Source organism: Balearica regulorum, chromosome 1 (genome assembly GCF_011004875.1).
Source record: "Balearica regulorum gibbericeps isolate bBalReg1 chromosome 1, bBalReg1.pri, whole genome shotgun sequence".
NCBI lineage: Eukaryota > Metazoa > Chordata > Aves > Gruiformes > Gruidae > Balearica > Balearica regulorum.
Window position 1 is genome coordinate 208,472,334 of NC_046184.1, and position 21,624 is coordinate 208,493,957.

Consider the following 21,624-nt stretch of genomic DNA (forward strand, 5'->3'; position numbering starts at 1 on the left):
TTCTCTTTTCCCAGCTCCATATTGGTTTCTAAGTGGTTTCCTTTCCCTGAGCCCTATTGGATTGGGTGACTGGCCCATCTTTTCCATGGATTTCAGGGAGGAGTAGGGCCTGTCAGGATACGTCCTTCTTTTGCACTTTTCAGCCACCAGATGTCTCTAATGCTGCAGAGAAAAGAAAAAAAAAAAAAAAAAAAAAAAAAAGACCTTTGGACCCTGGTAAATGAGAAAAACAAAGTTGGAAGTCAACCATAGTGGAGACTGTCTCTTTGTGCCATAGTGCCATAGTTCATTGCTCTTTTCTCTAATAAATAATTCTCACTTAAAAAGACCACTCTTCATCTTTATCTCATGATAGTCACAAACTCCTCTTATTACCAAAGGCAAAAAGCTAATGTACTAATTTGTCAAGTGTCCTTCTCTACTAAATTTCCATCTGGGAAATAGGTAGTCAGTTCTCACACCTGCTATATTGCCTCCAATTTTGAAATGGGGCTTGGCTTTTGCAAGGGATCTGAAGGGTCTGAGAGTGTGCAATGGACTGAGTAAAGTAGATTCGCTGTTCATAAATCAGCTCAGGATACAGCAACCTCAGGGCAGATTCAGAGGACATAGCATTCAAGAGCAGTAGCAGTAGGGTAAGTAGCAGCTGATCATCAGGCTTCGTAGCATTTTCTTTGTCTTCTCTCTATTCCCCCTTTACCATTGGGAAAAAATTTGTTGACGTACCAGTTGGAAGCAGAGGGGGAAAAACCCCCAAATGGTGAAATCTTAAAAGCATTGACAGCATAAGAAATTATTTTCCTGTCCAAGTCCAGTAGCATTCCATAGATATTAGCACAGTGGTATGGTTGGATATAGAAGCTCCTAAGTGACTTTGAAAGATCTGTCCTTAGATTTTAGGATCTCTGAGAACCAAGACATTTGCAACCATGATCTTGAAGTTATTGCAAAAATTTGAGTTCATGGGACTAGGGCACTGATCACACGTTGAATCAGGTCTATGTAACTTGTGACTAGGCATCAGAAAAAAAATATTGGGATATTTTGTTGAGGGAAGCAATGTTAAGCTTGATGGGCTTCCAAATGGGAAGTTATTTGGAATATTTTCCTTTTTTTTTGGATTTCTGTCTTTCTTAATAAACCTCACAGTTTTGAATAACCTTAATTCAATCTATGGACTAACCTTTCAGAGACAGATATATGAATTATTTCTGGGGATAAACTTTCTTAATTTCTTCCGTATAATTCCAGTGCTCACAGACTACAACATCTGAATGCCAGGCATTGAGAAAAAGTGTACTCTTAGCTATGACCTTGTACTTTTAGCTATGAACTTTATGTGATTATCAATAGTAAGCACGTGCATGACATTTTAAACAGCACTTTCCAAACTAACGCTTTTTTTGCATTTAACTTCCAATAACTATATATGTGTTCCAGTGGTATTTCCAAAATGCTGATCAAAAGAAAAGTGCATAATCCAAGCCTGTTATTCGCTTAAGTCTCAACCGGACTCAACAGTAACATGCCAGATTGATGTCAACAATTCTTCCTGCCTTTTACATAATTTACAGTGTACGGTTCTTCCTCTCCCTGTGTCCAGGTTTCAGCTGGGACAGAGTTAATTTTCCACCTAATAGCTGGTATAATGCTGTGTTTTGGATTTAGTATGGGAACAACTTTGATAGCACACTGATGTTTTAGTTGTTCCCAAGCAGCCAAGGACTTCTCAGCTTCTCATACTGCCCTACCAATGAGAAGGTGGGGAGTATCCAAGAAGTTGGGAAGGGGACACAGCCAGGAAAGCTGACCCAAAGTGGCCAAAGGGATATTCCATACCATACGATGTCATGCTCTGTATATAACTGGGGGGTTTGGCAGGAAGGCAGTTTGGCTCAGGAGCTAGCTGAGCATTGGCTCTGGGTGGTGAGCAATTGTACTGTGCATAATTTGTTTTGTATATTCTATTATTATTTTCATTTTCATTTTCATTTTCATTTTCACTTTCATTTTCTGTCCTATTAAACTGTCTTTATCTCAACCCATGAGTTTTACCTTTTTCTTCTTGATTGTCTTCCCTATCTCACTGGAGGTAGGGGAGAGTGAGTGAACAGCTGTGTGGTTAGTTGCCTGTCGGGTTAAACCACGACATCCTAGAAGCGCACACACCTTCTTTGCTACAGGGGATGTTTACATTGATACTTTCTATCACCCAGTTAGTTATACTTTTAAGTTTTGTCTGTCATTCAACATTTTGCTCTTTGTTCCTTGCTTGGGTCTTCTTTTCTGTGTCCTAAGCCACACCATGGCTCTTGTAACCAGCACTCCTTTTCTCTTCCTAATCATTGTTGGGATGTCTGTGTTTGTGTCTCTCTACTTACATTCCTATATACATTAAGCGTAATGGAGGTTCTCTTTGCTGAGGTACTTGGGACCACTTCCTGACATTTTGATCTGAATATACTTGTGTCCTTATATTCCATGATGAATCACATATTGGGAAGCATAATGCATCACAAAACCATTTTGAATTTCAGCAAGAAAATGTAAAAACATAGCTCCTTATAGGTTTTGGCAGAAATTGTAAGCTACACAGTTACTCCCAGTGTTGAAAAGAGGGAATACTACAGGAAATGTTGTCTGGTTGTAAGCAGAGTAGATGTCTAGTTTTTATGCCTGGCTACTTTTTGAAACAGAGCCAAATTTGTTAGGCCTGAATTACAGAGGACTGTATCTCTTGAACTGAGACAATATAGACATTGACTTGAGTTAGTTGCCAACACATAGGTGTCTAGTATAATTGGATACGTTGGTTGGTAGATACGATGCAGGACGTAAGATGTCTGTCCTGGGGTGGTAGTTGGTGTCCAGGCAGGACACTCTGGAGCATCTCAAATGATACTGTGATGACTGTGTGAGCACCCAAGTCCAGCCCAAGACACCCAAACTGGAGCCAGGAATAACCTCACTCAAATTTAGCTGTGTAAAGGTAGAAGTCTAGTCCAAGCTAATCATGTAGGGTTCTCTGAGCTGTCCACATACAAAGTGTCTTCTGTCATTTGAGATGGTTGAAGATATTCCACCTTGTCTCTCCTGTGCTGGAAGAAGACCTGTAGATCCTGTGCCATATCTGCCAGCCCCTTATGGATATCTTAGATACTCTGGGGTTTCTGAAATGGGATAAAATACATATGTGTGGGCAACTGAGCATCTTTGTTAGGCTTCCTTTGTAGACAAGAGAGAGAAAAAAAAGATAAATTGAGCTCCAGAGAACTATTCATCTCATTTTAAGTAAGGTTTCTGAGATGGTAGAATGAACTGTTCCAAAAAGTGGCCTCTGATTCTCCAGTGATATAGAAAAAGTACACATAAATGTTTTATAATAGGTACCTAACTTTTAGAATCTAGATGAAATGAATCTGAAACAACCTGGAATCTCTGGAACCAAAAAATCATCCATTAATATTTCTTGACAGGCATCTGTTGTATATACTAACTTGGACTGGGGTGCTTGATATTTCCAGTCTAAACCCCATCGTGTTTGGTTTTACCTACAGATCAATGACTATACCCTCCCAGTGATCTTCTTTTCCAATATATAGATAAAACACAAAGAAAAGTAAAAAGTGCCTTGGAGCATAGCCAATGGGGAGAGATGGATACCTTCAAATGGCAAGTCAGAATGTCAGCATCTTAGATGTCCCACATTACATGGGATAAATTGAAACCAAAAGGGCATGGATTAAAGATCCAAGGCGAGTAGCTTGGAAATAGCTTACCAAGTGATGTGTCCTGGCCCAGCTGAACCCTGGCTAAATCCTGTACAGGGAGAAGTCAAAGTTTCTCCAATATGTGGTTCCCACATGATCAGAGAATTGTGACTGACTATAGGTATGCTTTTAGCTGCACAAGAAGTGGCTATACTATATATAATTTGACCAGAGCAAATAATACAAGTCAAGATACCAAGATCTTCAAGGCAAATATTTCCTGAAATGGTAAATGGAGAGCTGGGAAATGGACACGTCCAGAATGTTATTGCAGGATACAAAGCAGTAATGACAGCTAGTTCTTTTATAAATCATTATTGCCAAGTGATATCAAAGTGTTTTAACAGCAGGATTAAGAAGAGTTGTACTGCTCTCCTTTCTACAGCTAGCTAAAATGAGGCCCAGCGTTCAAAGCCATAGAAGAGGCTGAAGGCAGCCAGCAGTGCACTGCTGCTGCTGCTGACTTGGCTACTCTGCCTCCTGTGATAATTGTTGTGTCAGGACATTAATCCCAACCACCATTTGGTAATATGTTTTCTCCGTATTTAGAAGGTAGTTTTAGTCAACTGACAGAGATGAACAATAATCATTTAGAGAACCTGGGCAACTGTTTAATTTTGATTCTTATTCTGGTTTATGAACAAGTTCCTATAACTACATGTAATTTTTTTCTGATTAATGTCAAGCATGAGATCAGATTTCTTGGCTTTTCTTTTAATTTAAAGAGAGTGCAATGAGCTAGAAAAGCAGCATGTATCAGAAGAAGCAGATGCAATGGATCCAATCCTATGAACACAATTTTCTAAACATCTGCTATGACTATAAAGTACTAAAACCAAAAGACAAAGACATTAATGGCTCAGTACACTCAAGAACATGGCTTAGAATGTATATAAAAATTGTGCCAAATACGCTTTCAAAAAATAAGACTCACCTACTGCAATAGACCTAGGCCAGGTGGTGTTCTTCCACCAAAACTCTGTGGGAAAAGCTGATGCAGGGCATAGCATTAGCCTCATGTTTTTGCTCTGTGTGGCATACCTGTAGAATAAATTACTTTTAATTACACTTCTGTAGAGGCAGTGCATGATGAGGTTGTAAACAAGAAATTACAGGACATAAAACTACATGACCTGGGACTACCTGGGTTTCAGCATCCAGATGCTCTCATGGAGGATCGCATCCAGTACCTTACTCCATAATCTGCACTGAGTAAATAACTAGAGGAAGTGTGTGGAGCTATAGGAAAGTCATGTTTCTTCTCTGTGACTCAGCACTTTTTAGATGAGCTGATTTTGCCACCCAAAGGTACGTGTGTGCTTCATCCAAATGAAGTACCAACTCTCAGTTGAACTGCCTATCAAGAAGATATCTGAAGTGGTAGGAAAATTTCCCTTCTGTGTATTTTTCCCTGTATCCTGTATGGGGCTTGGCAAATCCCGTGTCTTTGGCATGCATTCAGACAAAGAGCTAAATTCCTCAATCTAAACTGTCAGACAGGGAGGATGGCAGCCCTGCTCTGTTGTTAATTATGCGCAAGACAACTTTCCCAGGGCCCACTCCAGTCTCTGTATATGTTTCTGGTTAGCTATGAAGACCTCTCTAACCACCATTCGTCCGTAACAGATATTAACAAAGGAAGAACAACACCACAGGGAGATGAAAGACGCAGGAAAGACTGTACCTGGGATTACATTAAGTGGGTTTGGGTAGCAAATGTATATGAAGCAAATGGAGGGAGAGACTGGTGACTGCAAAATGGATTATTGTCCTCTAGATTTTAATAAAAACCAGTACCCTTCCTGTAATTTTTGACCATATTTATAATCTAATGCTCCCCTTATATGCTTCTTACACAACAGTAGAAATATTACCATTCTTCATTAATCTCAGTATATATTTGGGAGTAATTTCTGTCTGCTGATCTCATTGGACAATTTTATAAGGGTTCATTTGACCAGATGTGGACATATACATCTAAGCTAGTTGTCTTGGCTTCCTTTGCATTCAGTGCAGAGTAACTACAAATTATAGGATGTGATTCATTTTGTCCTAAAACCAGTCAGATCCGTCTGACATCTACTACTTCTCGGTGACTATAACAGGAGTTAGTTTGAGGTGACTGGCTCACATGTTCATGACTGTATTATAAATGTCTCAGGATGGGTAAGAAGACTATAGTTTTTCTGTCAATAACTATGAGGCCTTTAGTAACAACATAGTACTTAAAAAATCCTCCAACTCATATTTAGTACTGTTAATGGAAAGGAACTGAAATGTGCCCTAGAAGATTGAGTACTGGTGATTTACAGATGATCCTTCTTAACGGGGAAAATGGCCATATTTGATTTTCTAAAACAGAAAAATAAATAAATAAATAATATTTGTTCATCAGGTCAAAGTCAAATATAAATGGCTTAATATTAACATACAGGAATGAGAAATTTTTGTGTGTGTGTTTTCCCTCTGATTTTTTTTTTTTCTTTCTGTGTAGATGGCTCCTTGATGCACCTTCCCTTCTCCATTTTGGCTGGGATACCTACTCTGTACACACTAGGAGTGACTTTGACAAAAATATAGCACTATGCCTTTATCTGTAATACAAAGCACTTTTTAAAAATTATTGTGGTGCATTCCCCAAAAGCTGACAAACCACAGAGAAAATCCTGAAGTTTTGATAGAAAATTCACAAAAAGACAAGTAATTTTTGAGATTTCTGATGAGGAAGAGGTTTGGGAGTTTTTCTCCTCAAAAAGAAGAGTGCTAGAGTAAAGGCAGGATTTGCTCATCTAATAAAAATCCATTTTTTGCATTTAAAATTCTCTCATTTTTATTAAAAAAATTATAAAATTTTCTGCTTCTTAAAGATGCCATAATTGTCCCTGAGTCTTGCCTTACCCTCCAAAACGTTTCTCAAGCTGCAATGCTGTATGGCAAAGGATTTTCTCTCAGGACCGGGCACAAGCAGTCAGAGAAGGAAAGTGCAGAGTGATGACACAGAGGTATGTGTCCAGAACTTGTTCAAAGCTGTTTTTGGAATAATGTGCCTTGCTTAAAGTGCCTGAACTGCTGAAAAGCTGGAGACAATAGCTTTGGGGCAACTGTACACACATAACCATTTGTCTCAGGAGATACTTACATTGCTTTAGGAACGGCTGTGGGTTGGGCCGAAGATATTTTTTTCTTTTGGATTAGGGAAGATTTACAAGAATATGTTTCATGATTACACTTTTGAGTTTGGTTTTTTTGTGTTGTGTTTTTTGGTTTTTTTTTTTTTTTTCCTTGGCAGTGCTGGAGTTTTCTCAGAATAACCAATTCTTGTGGTATTAATTTGTTAGATTTAGGACCATGCTTTCTCCATTGCCTAAAATACATGTCTGTAATCAGATGTAAAGGTGAAGAAATGCTGGCAGTTTCTGAGACCATTTGTGTCCTAAGGCAGCAAGGTGTCTGAAGGTACCCCTGAAATCATTGGATCACGACATGAGTGAATGTCTACTAAGTCAAAAGAAAAAAAAATCTCTTTATTTAACAAAGCCCAAGTGCATCAGAGAAATGTCTTCAGGGGAAATTTCCCTTCTGCAGCACTCAACCTCTCTGTCTTGTTTAGATTAGCCCACAAATCCTAATTTCAGTTTGGCTCCAGAAAAATCAGCCTACATTTTTTCATTGTTTCTTTCAACAGTCTTATATATCATACTAGAGTAACATCCAGAAACAGCCTTTAGTCTGTCTTTTTGGGTTTGATTAGCCTTGTAGTTAAATGATAACAAAGGCTGATACCAAATGCAGCTTTGGAAAAATGAACATAAATGCATGGGGTTTTGTCCATCCTCAGGAGATTATGAGCGATCTCAGTACTTTCTCAGGCTCAAATGAGCATGCTGGCATTCAAGATGAAGACTAAAGATTTTTAAAATTAGTGCTAACATTGTTTGTCTCAAATGGCCTGTTCAATAACCTTAAAAATTAAGCGCAAGCTGGGACTGAAGGGAGCATTTGTAATAGGCAACTTAGCACCTTCATCGCGTTGCACTTCAGAGAAGTGATTTCCAGGTGCATTGCTTTATAACTGGATGACTGCTGAGAGTGCAATCAGTAACAAATTTCAGCTTCTTTCCCTGTGTAACACAGTCAGTAACTAATCGTTTCACGAAATGGAAAGTCTTGCGAGGAGTGTAAGCCACTGGGAGTGTTAAAGTAATCTTGTAGCTCTGATTAACAGGCTTCCAGATGCTAGATTAATGAGTGGATCTGAAAAGTTTGCATCAGCATAAGCTTCACTCTCGCTGAAAGCAGTAAGCTTTGTTGCTAGCACACTGCAGTAAAGGATGAGTGGAGCTGGAGCATGTGGAAGAACATTTTGCAAAAAAATCCTCACATAACATCTAGAGACTGAAACGTGTGGTTCCCCGCCCCCCAGCAACAAAGCTTCTCCAGGCTGAGATAACTCCCCTTCTGCTGCTCATTTTGGTCTCAGAAGTGCAATGTGTTGTCCTATTTGTATAGCTGTTTCATTTATGGCTGCATTGTTGAGAAGAATAATCTCACTAAAACAAAACCAAAACAAAACAAAACAAAAAAAAACCCCGAGCCAAAGTTAATAGATCCTGTTTAGTACTGGCAAGGAACTCCCTTTGCTCCATCTCCTTTCTTTCATGCCTGAAAACACCTCAGTGAAGAAAAATGCTGGCTTTAAAAGGAAGCCACATACCTTAAACACAGACCCTTTGGAGAGATGCTGGATAAGAAGTTGCTAGACAAGAGCGACAAGAGGTGACAGCAGTGAAGACCGGGTAGGGTTGCATCAGAATTAATCTTGTCCTTTTTTACTTCAACATGCCATAGCAGAGCTCTCACCTGAGCATATACCAACATTTTTAATTATTTTTGTGCAGAGGCCAAACACATTTTTATATTTCAATGGCTGATTAGTTCAAGCCAGTCAATGGCAGCCAAATAATGGGACATAAGCTTGGTTATAGCTGTCATCCCTCCGATGCCATTCCTACATATTGCCAAGCGAAGAAAACTGTATAGGAAGTATCCTGACGATCTGTTTATTTTCCTCTGAGCAGCTTGTGCGATGGTGTGAAAGGACAGTTCACAGGATTCTACCTTTCAAAATTTGCTCTCTGTCTCTGGTCAGTTATTTTGTTGGGTCCTTAAGTGAACTTTAGCATTGCTGCTTGTGTTAAGGTGCATTTATCTGTCTGCAGAGGCAGCTTTGGCTGTCAGCTCACACTATATATTTTGCAACACCTGCTGCAAACTTGTTTTATCTCTAACAGTCAAACTATTCCTTTGTGGAAGGGAAAGATTTAAGAAAAAATGGCAAAAAATATGGTACCATTACCACAGCAATTTATTTCCCGTTCAAAGAGTAGATTTACTGGCAAGTGGATAACAGACTGCTGTCTCCAGGCTAATTTTGATTGGATTCAGAAATGTTTGGCTGACATTATTCACACTTTCTATGCTGAGTAAGATTAAGACCTGTTACTGGTTGCATGTTGTGCTATGAAGTCTTTTAGTTAACCAAGCAAGGGCTGCTGTGATGCCATCATTGCTTATTTTTTTAAAGCTTCAGGACACACAGTCCATGCTCTTTTTTCCATGTAGGATGAAAGGAAAGAACATTGCTGACATGAGTGATGAGCTTGGCTTTTGAAGGGTGCTTTGACCATTTTGAGGTCAAAGTGACTTTAAATTGAAAAGAGCTAGGGAGCATTTCTCCTGCTTCCTAAGGGGCAGAACATACACAACACCAAGGCATCTCACCAGCTATCTGGACAACAGAAGGGCCTCATAAAAGGCATAAGGTCGTGGTTCATATTTACAGCAGCTCTTAGCAGCAGTAGTCTCCCAAGGCTGTCTTTTCCCCTCTGAGGCTCCCGTACATATCTGCATCCAGTGCCCCTGGGAACTCACTGTCTGATGGTTCACTGCGGCTGTGTCTTACAAAGTGTTTGTCCAATCTGCCTTTCCCAAGAGACCTAGCCTCTTTACCAGTGAAAACCAGAAATAATTCCATCTCGACCCGGATTTTAGGATGCAGCAAGCCCTCTCCCGCTCTGTGGTTAGAGACTAAAGCTCCCTAGGCTTTTCGTTGTGAATTTGGTTCCCCTTCTGCAGGCCTGTGCCAGCTTTACACCAGGGTGGAAGGAGGAATTAGAAAATGAGTGTTTCCAATAGCTTACAGGCAGCGTTCACAGCTGACACTGATGCTTTGCCATCTGTGTGCTTGGTGTTTACAGTACTGACTGCGGCAAAATTATGATCGAAGAGCAGCTCAGTAACATTTTCTGTTGGTCGATTTTATTCCAGAGTATCTGCCTCTAGGGCCAATTTGTGACTTCACCTGAACAAGTGAAGTCATCTCAGATTCTAATTTTATCTTCTCTATTTCAACAGTAGCTGTAAATGGCACTTTTCAGTCTCAGAAGTACTTTAGCCCTGAAGCTGACAGTAGCCTTCTAACAAATAATAATATAAAACAAAGTTCAGGGACAGAAATCTTGCATTATATAGAGAATTATTTAGTACAATAATTGAAGGTTGAAAACTCTTGTCAGCTTGCATACACGTCAGATAATTTACCATCTGCAGATTAATCCCTCTGGTCTCCAAAGGTACTTACATGTGAAGTTGTGGGAGACAGTTTGTCTAAGGCATTTGTTCTGCATCAACCATTATTTGCTCTTTTCATTTTACTTTTGGATAGATTTATTCAAGTACAAATGAAGGCAGCATCTCTCTACAGTTCCAGTGCTGGAAAATTTGTTACAGTGGAGCCATTTCTTGAGGGACTTAGGGGGTTCTACCTTTATTTCAAAAACCGTTCCGTTATTCCCTTTCCAGAACCTACCTGTAACCACTGATTTTGATAAATAGGAGAAAACAAGCAAGCCAGGTTATTAAAGAGAAGAAAACAGCTATTTCATATGGGGGAAAACCGATGATGCTACTGACTACTGTTAGAAAGACTCCTGTAACTCTTTACATCTTTTGGGAGCAATCCCACCTAGAAATTACTTATTGTTTTCTGTTTTGCTACCAGACGTTGCAGTGGTCCTGTCAGACCTTGCTGAGCTGGGTTAGAGCAACCTAGATAATGGTGGGAAACAGCACTGGGACCTAAACAGTCAGTGGTCTCTGTGCTGGAACAGGACAGAGTGGGTTTAAGGAGCAGTTGCCTCTTTAGCCTTGTTCTTGTTGGATAAAACTGAGATCGTGTCAAGCTGAGAAGATAGAGCGGTCCCTAAAGAAAGAAGGCTTATTCTGGAGATGGTTGAATTGCTGTTATACATCTTATGAGAAACAAGTTAACAATATCTGAACATACAGAAGGGTCTCTGTACCTGCTGAGGGAAAGTTCTCAAGTAATTTTTTGCTGCGTCCACATTAGCCACAATACCAGATATACAGCGGAGCAATGAGAATCAATTTTTCTAAGGTATCTGTGGATAAACATTGATAGCTGTGTGCAATCCTAATAAAACTATCCAGTATCTACTAATTGAATCCACTTTTCAGGAAAAAATTATGAAACTTTGACAAGGGTAAAATATTTTTCTCAATTGTCTCAGTTTTAGCAGCTTCAGAGGTAAAAAGCAGCAAAAGCCATTCAGGGAATGCTAAATCACTTTGACTTCTACTTTCATTCCAAAAGAAGCTTGAATCTCAAATGAAACATTTCACTTCAGGATTGAATGAGTTTCTGAGTTTTTAAAAAAATGAAATTCAGAGAGATAAGAATATAGATATAAATATATTTATATAAATAAATTATAGAAATATAAATATATATTTGGCAACAGACAATGATTTGCATACAGCAGGACAATGGGCTTCTTTATAGACAGAAATTCTTCCCGTTTATGAAGGTATGTGGGTCAGCTTATTCCCCTGCCCTCTCTGGCTTCTCGGTGCTGATGTTTCCAAAAGCTGTGCTCACAGTTACCTGTGTGACTTAAAGGGTGATCATAAGATTTGTTTGCTTTGGCAGTAAGCTGTCATAAGAAGTTTCTCTCTTGCTTCTTGTTACATCATGATCCAGTTCACTGCTATCTTAATGGTGCTGCTATAGTTGTTGGTGGGATAGTGCCATACGCCTGATTTGTTTACCGCCTGTCCTTTCAACAGACTTATGGTGATGAAGGACAGTGGAAGGGGAACACCAAAGCCAGCATGCTGGGTACTTTCACTCCATGATCCAATAGGAAATACCCCAAAGAAATTGGGTTTTGGGGTTTTTTTGTTGTTTGTTTTTTAAAGTGAAACATAAAACGTTTTACATGTTGCTATATGTAGTTGAGTTGCAAAGCCTGAAATTGCTCCTTGGCTTAGGAGCCTAACTCATGTATTTGGTAATAGATAGCTGAAGATCTGTCTTCTGTAACTGCTGAGTGGCTGGTAGCTTGCTGCTGCACACAGCCATGTAATAACCTTGCAGTGAGCTAACTGTGCATGAAGTGGATCTAGCAGGGGGCTGGAATAGGAGATAACCTTTTTTCTTCACTCCTCTGTTGAAGCTGAATGACCACGTAGCCAGCAATATAAAACTCATGGGCACAGAGCAGGAGATGGATCTGAAGAAGGATCCTGTACTCCAGCAATCAGTGCAACTGCCTGGGCCCTTTCTCCAAGACTGCACGTTCATTTTACGTTAGACAAAGTAGAATCACCTGAGGGAGCTGTCTGTGCCCATAGGCACGGAAGTGTTCTCTTCGATTCTGTTCTGCCACCTAAATAGAGAAATTGTGTAAGGAGAAAGAAGGAAAGTAGGAATTGGTGAAGGTTGGACAATAGGCCAGTGACAGCCCACATTTGGGAATATAGTCCAAATTTTCAAATTCCCAGATCAGTGATTTGCTTACTAATCTGTGTCGTTTTTTCCTCCCAAACTCCTCTGTGATAAACTGCCACCAGTCCAGTGCTGGAGTCTCGCTAGACACAGTTTACATCCGTTTAGGTAGCTTTAACATCAGCGGGTACAAAGGTGTATCTGAACATCCATCTTGCCCTCATCTCTTTTTGGAAGATATCCACAATGAAAGATTCTGGGTTGATGGTTAAATTATTAAGAGATTTTATTCTGAGATCCTTGATATATTATTCAAAGACAGACATGTGCCTGGGGTTTATGTATCAGAACAACTGATTTTCTTTCTCAAATTATACAGCGGTATTTCAGGTTTCTAGAGCCAGAAGCCAAAGAACAACCCTGTCCAACCTTATAATCACTTTGAAAGCTTAAATATTGGATGAACACATTTTGGAAATTGCTAAAGCCTATATTAATTTTATATCATTTTAGACAAGGGGGAATTGCAAGCATTAATGACTCAGTGACATTTCTGGGAGAACTCCTTTCAGCCATAGATCCTGGAACAAACCTTGCAAAATCCACTCCTCACCATTAACCAGCTCAAGGAGGGAGAAAAAAGAAATTCAAGTACAAAGGTTTTCTTGACAGTCTTCATGATATTCCTCTCACTTTCCAGATACTCCCCTTCCTGTCTGAGACAGTCAAGAGGCAACAGGATTTTGATGGAGGAGATGAACAGACATTTTGTTAGAGAAGGCTGGTCTTTTATTTCCCTGTAGGCACACCAGATTTCAAAAATTTCAAAGTTCATGCTGGAGTTAATACTTGTGAAAGCACTACTAATTGATGCAGATGTCACTGGGGCCTGTGATGGGAATGTATCCAACAACAGCTCTGCTTCTGGAGGAGCTTGGGAAGGAAATAAAGATCTTACAAATGTGATTAGTCAAGCCTTCAGTGATATAGACCCCAGAGACCAGTGTATTTGGGAGATGGTTTCCCAAAGGAACCGTTCAATACTTCTTACTCTAGTAGAATATAAAAAAAGAAACATCTCTTGTTGAGTCTGTAATTTTCTGTCTTCTCTTGGATCACAGATTTTACTGCAGGACATATGCAGTGAAGAAGCCTAACCTTGAGGCGTAGCAGTCTGCAAGCGAAGCACAGCAACGTTATGCAAGCAGTGTCTTCTCCAGTGCAGGAAAAGGTGGCAGGTAGTATGCAATTATACAGCTGGAAGAAAATCAAGCCACTGGGGCCAACTTTGCTGCTCCTGTTGTGAAGAGGACATGGGATTTCTATTGTGTGTAACAGATCAATGGCTGTGTTTTATGTGTCATCTTAAACAGAGTACCTAGCATCTAACAACTCAGTATGGTGTTTCAGTGATGATTCATGAAGAGTGTTTTTAATAATAATTCTGTTTGCTCCAACTCCTGTGATCCACAGTGGTCACCCATTCAATTATTGACCAGGATTGCTTTGTTTGAAGATGTATTGAAAACAAAATATATGGGACTATGTTCAAAATCACGTTCATCTCCCTTTAGCTTTCTAAAATGTGTCTGGTCTAAGCTACTTTGTATACCTTATTGCTATATTCAAAGGAGAGAGAGGTATCTCCACATAGTTATTAATCCCACAAATTTTCCATGCTTATCTGTTGAAATTTCCTATAAACATGTCTGTCACTTTCCATTGACAGTAGTCTGATCACCAGTTACTAACTTGAGTTACATCACTGATTTTTTGATGGCTAAATTCAAGTAATACATATCTTACCCTAAATATTGCATTTTCACAGCATGCCATGGAATTTCAAATTCTTCTTTCCCTGAAGGCACAAGAAAGAAATTCTGTTTCTGCTGTCTGCCTCCAAAAACTCTCGGGCCTTTTGTTTTCAGTTCACTGCTCTCAAAAACAGCTTCAGAATTAATTTATCCATACTCAGGTCAGGGATTTGAGATTCCACAGTGATGGGTGCAGTATAACAATAGAAGTAGAGCAGTAAAAAATAATTCCTTTAATGCAGTGGGATGGCCTGACATTGAATTGCAGAATTTACCAGGAATTTCAACATAGCTTTCAGTGGGACCAGGATTTCTAATCCTAGATGTCTTTATTTCTGACAAAGTGTCAGATCTGAGACCAAACATAAATAAATAAATGTGGTGGTCTTGGAGTTACAGCATTGGTGGATAAGGGAAGAGCAACTGATGTCATCTACCTGGACTCGTGCAAAGCATTTGACACTGTCCTACACAACATCCTTGTCTCTAATTGGGGAGACATGGATTTGGCGGATGGACCACTCGGTGGATCATGAATTGGCTGGATGGTCATGCTCAAAGAGTTGTGGTCAATGGCTTGATGTCCAAGTGGAGACCAATGATAGGTGGTGTTCCTCAGAGGTTGATATTCACATGGCTGAAACTGTGTTGTGTGTCGGCTCTGTGCCCTGTAGCGTCTTCTGATATTATTTGAGGAAGCCTTGTGTTCTCAAGCACTTCCACAGTCTCCTCCAAGCATATAATAATCCTTGATTTCATGCTGTAAATACACCAGTCCATCAGGTTGTGACATTGTTCTTTCCTCATTGTGAGAACCTTCAACTGGAGGCTCTCTCATCACCCTATTTTACTTTTTAATCTCTATGAATGACTAGGACAGCATGGACCATGGCACTCTTCAAAGCTGAATCCAGTTTCACTGGGGATATTTCCTGCAGGAAAATTAAGATTCCTTCTGGAGTGAAGAAAAAATATTTTGGAGTACAATGAAATGATGTTTTTCAGTTTCTGATTTGCAGAAAGTGTGGACTAATTCCAAGAGAGCTATGAAAAAAAGTTGAAGAAACTGTCAGACAGCACAAATTTGCTATATTGGAAAATTCTGAGGGTTTTACAAAGTGGGAAAAAATGGGTTGAAAAACACTGCTCTGTCAGTCAGAAGTGTGAGGCCATGTTCTTTCCATCATGAGGTATATAAAAGTCTCTTTGTTCTAGGATGGATGTGGTACAGGTGTGTTGTGAGGCATAAGTGATTCACCAGAATTCACATTCTCAGTTTGCAAACAGGCCTTTACAGATCAGCTGGCTGAAAAAAGACATTAGCCCCTGTACATGGTGACTCAGAGCTCCATAGTATGAGTGCAAATCCAGAGGAAGTTTCTCTAGGAAGCAGCACTGGAAAAAGGTGAATTTGTTCTGGTGTGGGAGCACCATCAACATTCAGACTGACTTGGAACTATGACGTACAATTATGCCAGTAGCAGCTCTTGTCCCCTTTCAAGGGTGTTAAAAATTGACGCAAAAATAAATTATATATGAGAGACAAGTAGAGTAGCCCAGGTGCTCTTGGCAAATGCTGCTATGAAAACTAAATAAAATAAAAGCCCTTTTCAGGAGGATCTGAACGAGCAACCTTTCATGTTTCATACTGAAGCCACTTGCCCACCATCACCACCTCACTACAGATGAGGAAAGAGACATTTTGAGGGCTCTTGAGCTTTATGAATGATCGCAGTGAATCAGCACACAGTGATTTAGCACAGGTGTTCTGTAATTGGGCTACACAGGAAAAATTCTGAGTTCATTCAGCAATTCTCAATGTCACCTTTCCAGTGGGGAGTTCAAGTGAAAAGTCTGCCGACTGGCATGTGAATAAAATGGCTAAATGTGGTGAATATACGCAACCTCAATATTTCCCCTCCTTTACATTTTTATGGGCTTATTTGTTAAAGGTACTTATTTTCATTTCAATAAAAAGCATTTAACAGGTGGAATACTTTAAAAAGCCCCAACTAGTTCTGAAAAAGTTACTACTGAAGCACTTCTGATCAGCATGTTCATTCTAAAAGGACAGTGCCCCTTCGCTTGTGCCCCGTGGCAATTCTCAGCACCTCATCAAGCATCGTTAAAATCTTATATGATTTCTACAATTGAAATTCTAAAGCTAGTTTGAGGGAGAATACAACTAGGAAAAATAGAAGGGAAAATAAATACATCAAGATGCATGAAAAACAGATGAATACATCCATCAGCGAGACGAATACATTCTCCTGGAGTGTTTGCTGTATGGGATATTTTTGACTGTCAGAGCTGAGCAGAGATTGGGTTTTTCACAGATTCAGAGTGAAAACCAAAAGCAATGTCATGAATTAAATCTGGAAAAAAAATGGAACATTTTGCTCTGCAGTGCCTGGGAGAAACCCAGTGCACTTTCCGCTGGAGTTTCTTTAGCCTCTTTCAGTCCTAGCATTAAAGTGTGACTGTTCTTACATACTTTCAGTAATTAGAACATATTGTTTTTGTGCCAAGAGAGACAGGGGTCTGTGAAAAACATTTCCCCTTAAGAATATTTCTCAGCTCCTTTTCAGCCTCAGCTCTTTATATGTCACGTTGCCAAAGCTATAGAGAACTAAAGCTCCCTGTTAATACATTAGTCCCTCAGTGTTTCATATGCTTGGAATACAATTTTCCTTTGTTGAATTTTCCCCTCAAAGCAATCAAAGTTCCAGGTAAATTAAGCCTCATAGCAGTAAGGTGCATACTTTTACTTCAAAATGACAAATTTAAATACTTAAGCCTGGTAGTTCTTTACTGCTGAGAAAAACCTGGTCCAAAGACCCTGCCACACTGAAAAAGCAGTTTCCAGCCTACGTCCAAGCTTTGAAAGCCGTGGCTCCTAGCCACAAAGGTGGCTTCAGCCCTCCAAAGGACAGGGCTGCCTGCTCCAGTGTCCCTGCCGGAGTGCCAGCCCATGATATGCTTGGGTACACAGCACCCCAAATGCTCTGGAGGGTGAAGTCATGAAGTCAGGTCTGCTGATTGAATGAAATTAACCCCAGTGTGTAGGGTATAAAGTCCCAAAGCCACAGTGAGTCCCAGGGCAAGATATTGGCTTACTGTCCATTTCTTATCATAGTAAATGACATCTTCACCTCCTTCAGCAAGTAATCAGGCACCCTTCACGGCATCCTTCCAATGGCTTTTTGACATTCACTGACAACGTGGTACACTTGGGACTAAAAATGGGATTTCTACATTACCTCCTAATTGCCAGGCTCATTAGACAGAAAAGCTGCTGAGATTTAAAGTAGATATTCTACCTGTTGTACTGCTAGACTGGCTGATAGGAAGGTGCGTCGGAAAGAGTTAGGCCATTATTTGGGAAAGCGCTTATTTGATACTGGCCAAAACCACACAAAGGACTGTGCTAACAATTTATCTTTGGACCTAGATTATCTGTGGATAATCATGTGCAAAGGCTTGAGTTTATGCATGAGTCCTACTTAGTTTATTAATATGGATATAGACTCAGACATCATCTTATCCTACTGTGCAAGAATGTTTGTGTGAAAGGCAGGCAACACTGCTAAAATGTGAGTTTATTTGCATTTAACACAGCGAGGATATAAATGACTTTGTTTAGTTTCCATGGAATGGTTACACAACATTGGGATTTGTTTACGTAGTAACAGACACTTTTTAAAAATTCTCCTTCCCAAAGAAAAAGTTTATTTTATTTTTGTCTTCAGAGCAGAAAAGAAGAAGAAACAAACAAAATGTAGAGAAATGGGAAGCCTCTTTTCAGAACTGCCAGAAATGCATATCTATAACTTGTGAAATCCATATATTTAAACTGATGAACATATGCTTTGCTTCCATGCAATAGAGGGAGAAGACACAAAACAGTCTTTCTACAACTTGGTGTGAGAAGTAGAGAGGATTGCAGTAAGAATTGTATATTAACATCTTAAAATTCATAGACATAGCTAAGATTTGACCTGATCATTTCATCCTGCACACATTAAAAAACAGCTTTTGAAATGCTCCTTTTGTCTGCTCCATTTTATTTATCCCAGGGAAAAGATTCTTAGTGTAGCTGTAAAGAGCACTACAAGACACAGACTCCAGAAAAGGGATTTGGGATGTTCAGAGGTCATTAGAAAAATAGCAGAGTACTTTAACTTGCCTGTCAAGGTCAGGTTCAATATACTTTATTTTCCATCCTCTACCAGCTGGCTGGTACAGACATCTCAGACTCTCCAGAGTCTGCACTCTTTCACTAGCTATTTCAGTGCTGCATGCTAGGATCAAGGTTTCAATATAAACCACATTTGAAATCAGATTCACTAAAGTTTGCATGTGTTTGGTGCTGGAACTTTGGGATGAATTTCTATTGAGGTATGCGAACATTTGCATCTGGATTAGCATTTTCTGCATATTCCAGCAAAGCTTGAGGCATTGCTCCCTCAACAGTAGGAGGAGATTGCAATGAAATTCTAAAAAATCTTTCAGAAAGCATTTCCACTTATCATATCTCTATGAGAAATACAGGAAGAAGAGTTTAAGAACAGAGATGTAGAAAAAGATGAAATTCCCTGAGGTACCTATCAGGAAGTCAGTATGCATAACCAGTAATGACTGCAGGTAGCTTACAGTATGCCTAAATGCTCCCCATGTATAGCAGGGTTAGGCCCTGAACTGACCTGAGGTCTCAAAAAGCAATCTACCTCACTTTAGTTAATCCTATAAGCAACTACATTTATAAAGATTCTCCCTACTTATTCTGAAATGTCTAACTTCAGTTGCCCACTGAAATGCAAAAGTGCCCTGGGGAGAAAGCCGAGGGTTTATATCCCTTCTATAAGCATCCAAAAGTTTTGCTGTTTGCTGATTTACTGAGTTCACTGGGGCCTGGCAGGTAGGCCAAATTCTACAGGATGACCAGGAACACTTTAATCTGGGTATCCCTTGACATTAGAAGACACTATGATCTATTGAGCAATATGAGTTCAGTCCCATCAGGTTGAATGGAGCTGAAATTACTGGACCTCTTGTTTCTCTTCTAACCATCCGGCTGTTATAGAAAAGGACTTGGCAGAATGGGAGTAGATTCCCATTATTTCCTATCTTTACAGCAGAAGAGAAGGATCCCTGACTTAGGTAGACTCAATGCTCTTCAGAAGTGTCTAAATTCCCTATTTACTCAAATATCTTAGACATTTGTTATGGTAAGGGATGAGTTGCCCATGGTGGTGCCAGTCTCTTGCTGTCCATTAAAGCAATATGTTTCAACTTGACACCTATATTTTAGGCAGTTAACATGAAGTGAGATAAATAATATCCCAGGAAACCGTGATTGAATAATCCTTCTTACCATGATACAGTTACACATTGTGGTTGAATGAAGATTTGCAAAAGCAGCACTAATTCTACAACCTCCTTACTTTTAAGTGTTTGAATTCACAGTCCCAACATTTTTAATATATATATACACATATATACACAGTTCCTCAATTTCCCTTAGAAAACATCACGTTACAATGGCATGCTGCTGAGGAGACAAATGAGTGCTTGAAAAGCTCTTGCTGAGCTCCCGCAGGAGGGCCATGCCCAGCATGTGGAACATCTCATGGCAAGAAGAAGCTGGAAGCAGTGGGAACAGGGGAATCACAATCTGTGGAGAATGCCAAAGTGAAATAAAATCCAATTTGGAAATTTTTCAGAGGTAGAAGCTCTTGAGCAGTTTGCTTGTTTGTTTCCTGCTTTTCATTTTAAGTAGAAGAAGAAAAAGGTGTATCTCTGATATTGGGACTTTTCCCCTCCCCTCCCTGCAAAATTTCAGGTTCTTGATGCGTTAAGTAAAAGTTCTAGAATTTAGCAAAGTGGTCACAGGATAAATGCTTTTCTTTTTCTTTTAAGGATGGGGAAAATATACTTGGATATAGCTTGACCGTTCTAGTTAAAAATTCAAAATTATTTAACCTGTGGCAGAACCTCAATATGGAGATTTAAGCCTGTAGTGTTAAAATTTGGCAATTAGAAGACAGTGAAACAGTCTCATGATGGAAAGTGTGAAAGAAGTTTAATTCTAGACATAGTTGCCTGTGCTGCTTAATATCCAGCTTTCTTCTGCAATCATAAAGCACAGAGACATGAAGTGATACAGTCTGCGGAATGACTCGCTGTCTAAAACTCTGCTGATGGTCCTGCCTTTATATTTTTCATTTTGCCACGTAGTATGAAAGATAACCCATTTTAACATATAGTTTCCTGATCAAATTTCAGCCACACGCTCCCATGTTTTGTTCTTTTTGTCCTATGTCTTGCATTTTTTATGTTGAAGTTAATATATAAGAACAAGCAGTAAATCAAATGAGAAAATTAAACATAATTAAGATTGCACAAATTGATCTAAATAAAAATACGGTCCCCTTTATTTTATCATGGCTCTTAAGAAAATGAAGGCTTTTACTACTGTAACTGGAATTGGAATGAAAAATAGCCAGCCTTGAGTTCCAGCAGTATCTTACCTTGCTGTTAGAGAAGAGTCTGCTCCTCCTGCCAAAAAAGACATCACACCTAAGAAGATATATGAGTTCATCTGTTTTACAGGCTACTCTTCTAGGAAATTCAGCTGAGATGGCTTTGTGGAATAAATTGTTGTGCATGCAGAATTCAGACAAATGCTGATTCTTCACAGATGTGTTCAAAAACATCTGGTCTCAGTCAGAAATACCTACCACTTACAGCTTGCTGTTAACAAGAGATGAGGATGTTTAAGCTTTTAACTCAAGGCATTTGAAAACAAACTTTGGTTTATCTGAAGGAATGCAGAAAAGACATAAAATGAGAATGTGCTACTGACTCTTCCTTAGTAAATGCTTTTCCATGTATGGAAAGGATCACAGTAGCATTGGTGAAGAGTCAGGGAAGGACCTAACACTGTAGGAAAGGTGTTACTAACAGATAAAGCTAGAAATAAAAGATACAGAGACCTGTCTTTAGGAACCAATGCCAGTAATATCCAGCTAGAAAAATCATATAAATGAGGTGGACAACTTAATCTGTGCCAAGGAACTTTAAAGATTAATTTAGGGCAACTTTGCCCTAATTTAAAAAGGAGAAGATACACTGGGACACTTTCTCGGTCTTTTAGCAACTCCAGTCCTCTCTGTAATTGCTGTGAAGGCTTGTCGTTTTGCCAAACCTGTTAATCCTTTTACTGAAGGGACTG

At 39.5% G+C, this 21,624-nt stretch overlaps 1 long non-coding RNA gene across 1 annotated transcript in view; it reads left to right on the forward strand.

The window, feature by feature from the left end:
* Positions 1-13,356, forward strand: part of LOC142599933 (uncharacterized) — a 41,042-nt gene extending 27,686 nt beyond the window's left edge. The window contains exon 4 of the long non-coding RNA XR_012833433.1: positions 13,277-13,356. This is a non-coding gene — a long non-coding RNA (uncharacterized LOC142599933). The remainder of the gene's footprint in view (positions 1-13,276) is intronic.
* Positions 13,357-21,624: the final 8,268 nt, after the last annotated feature.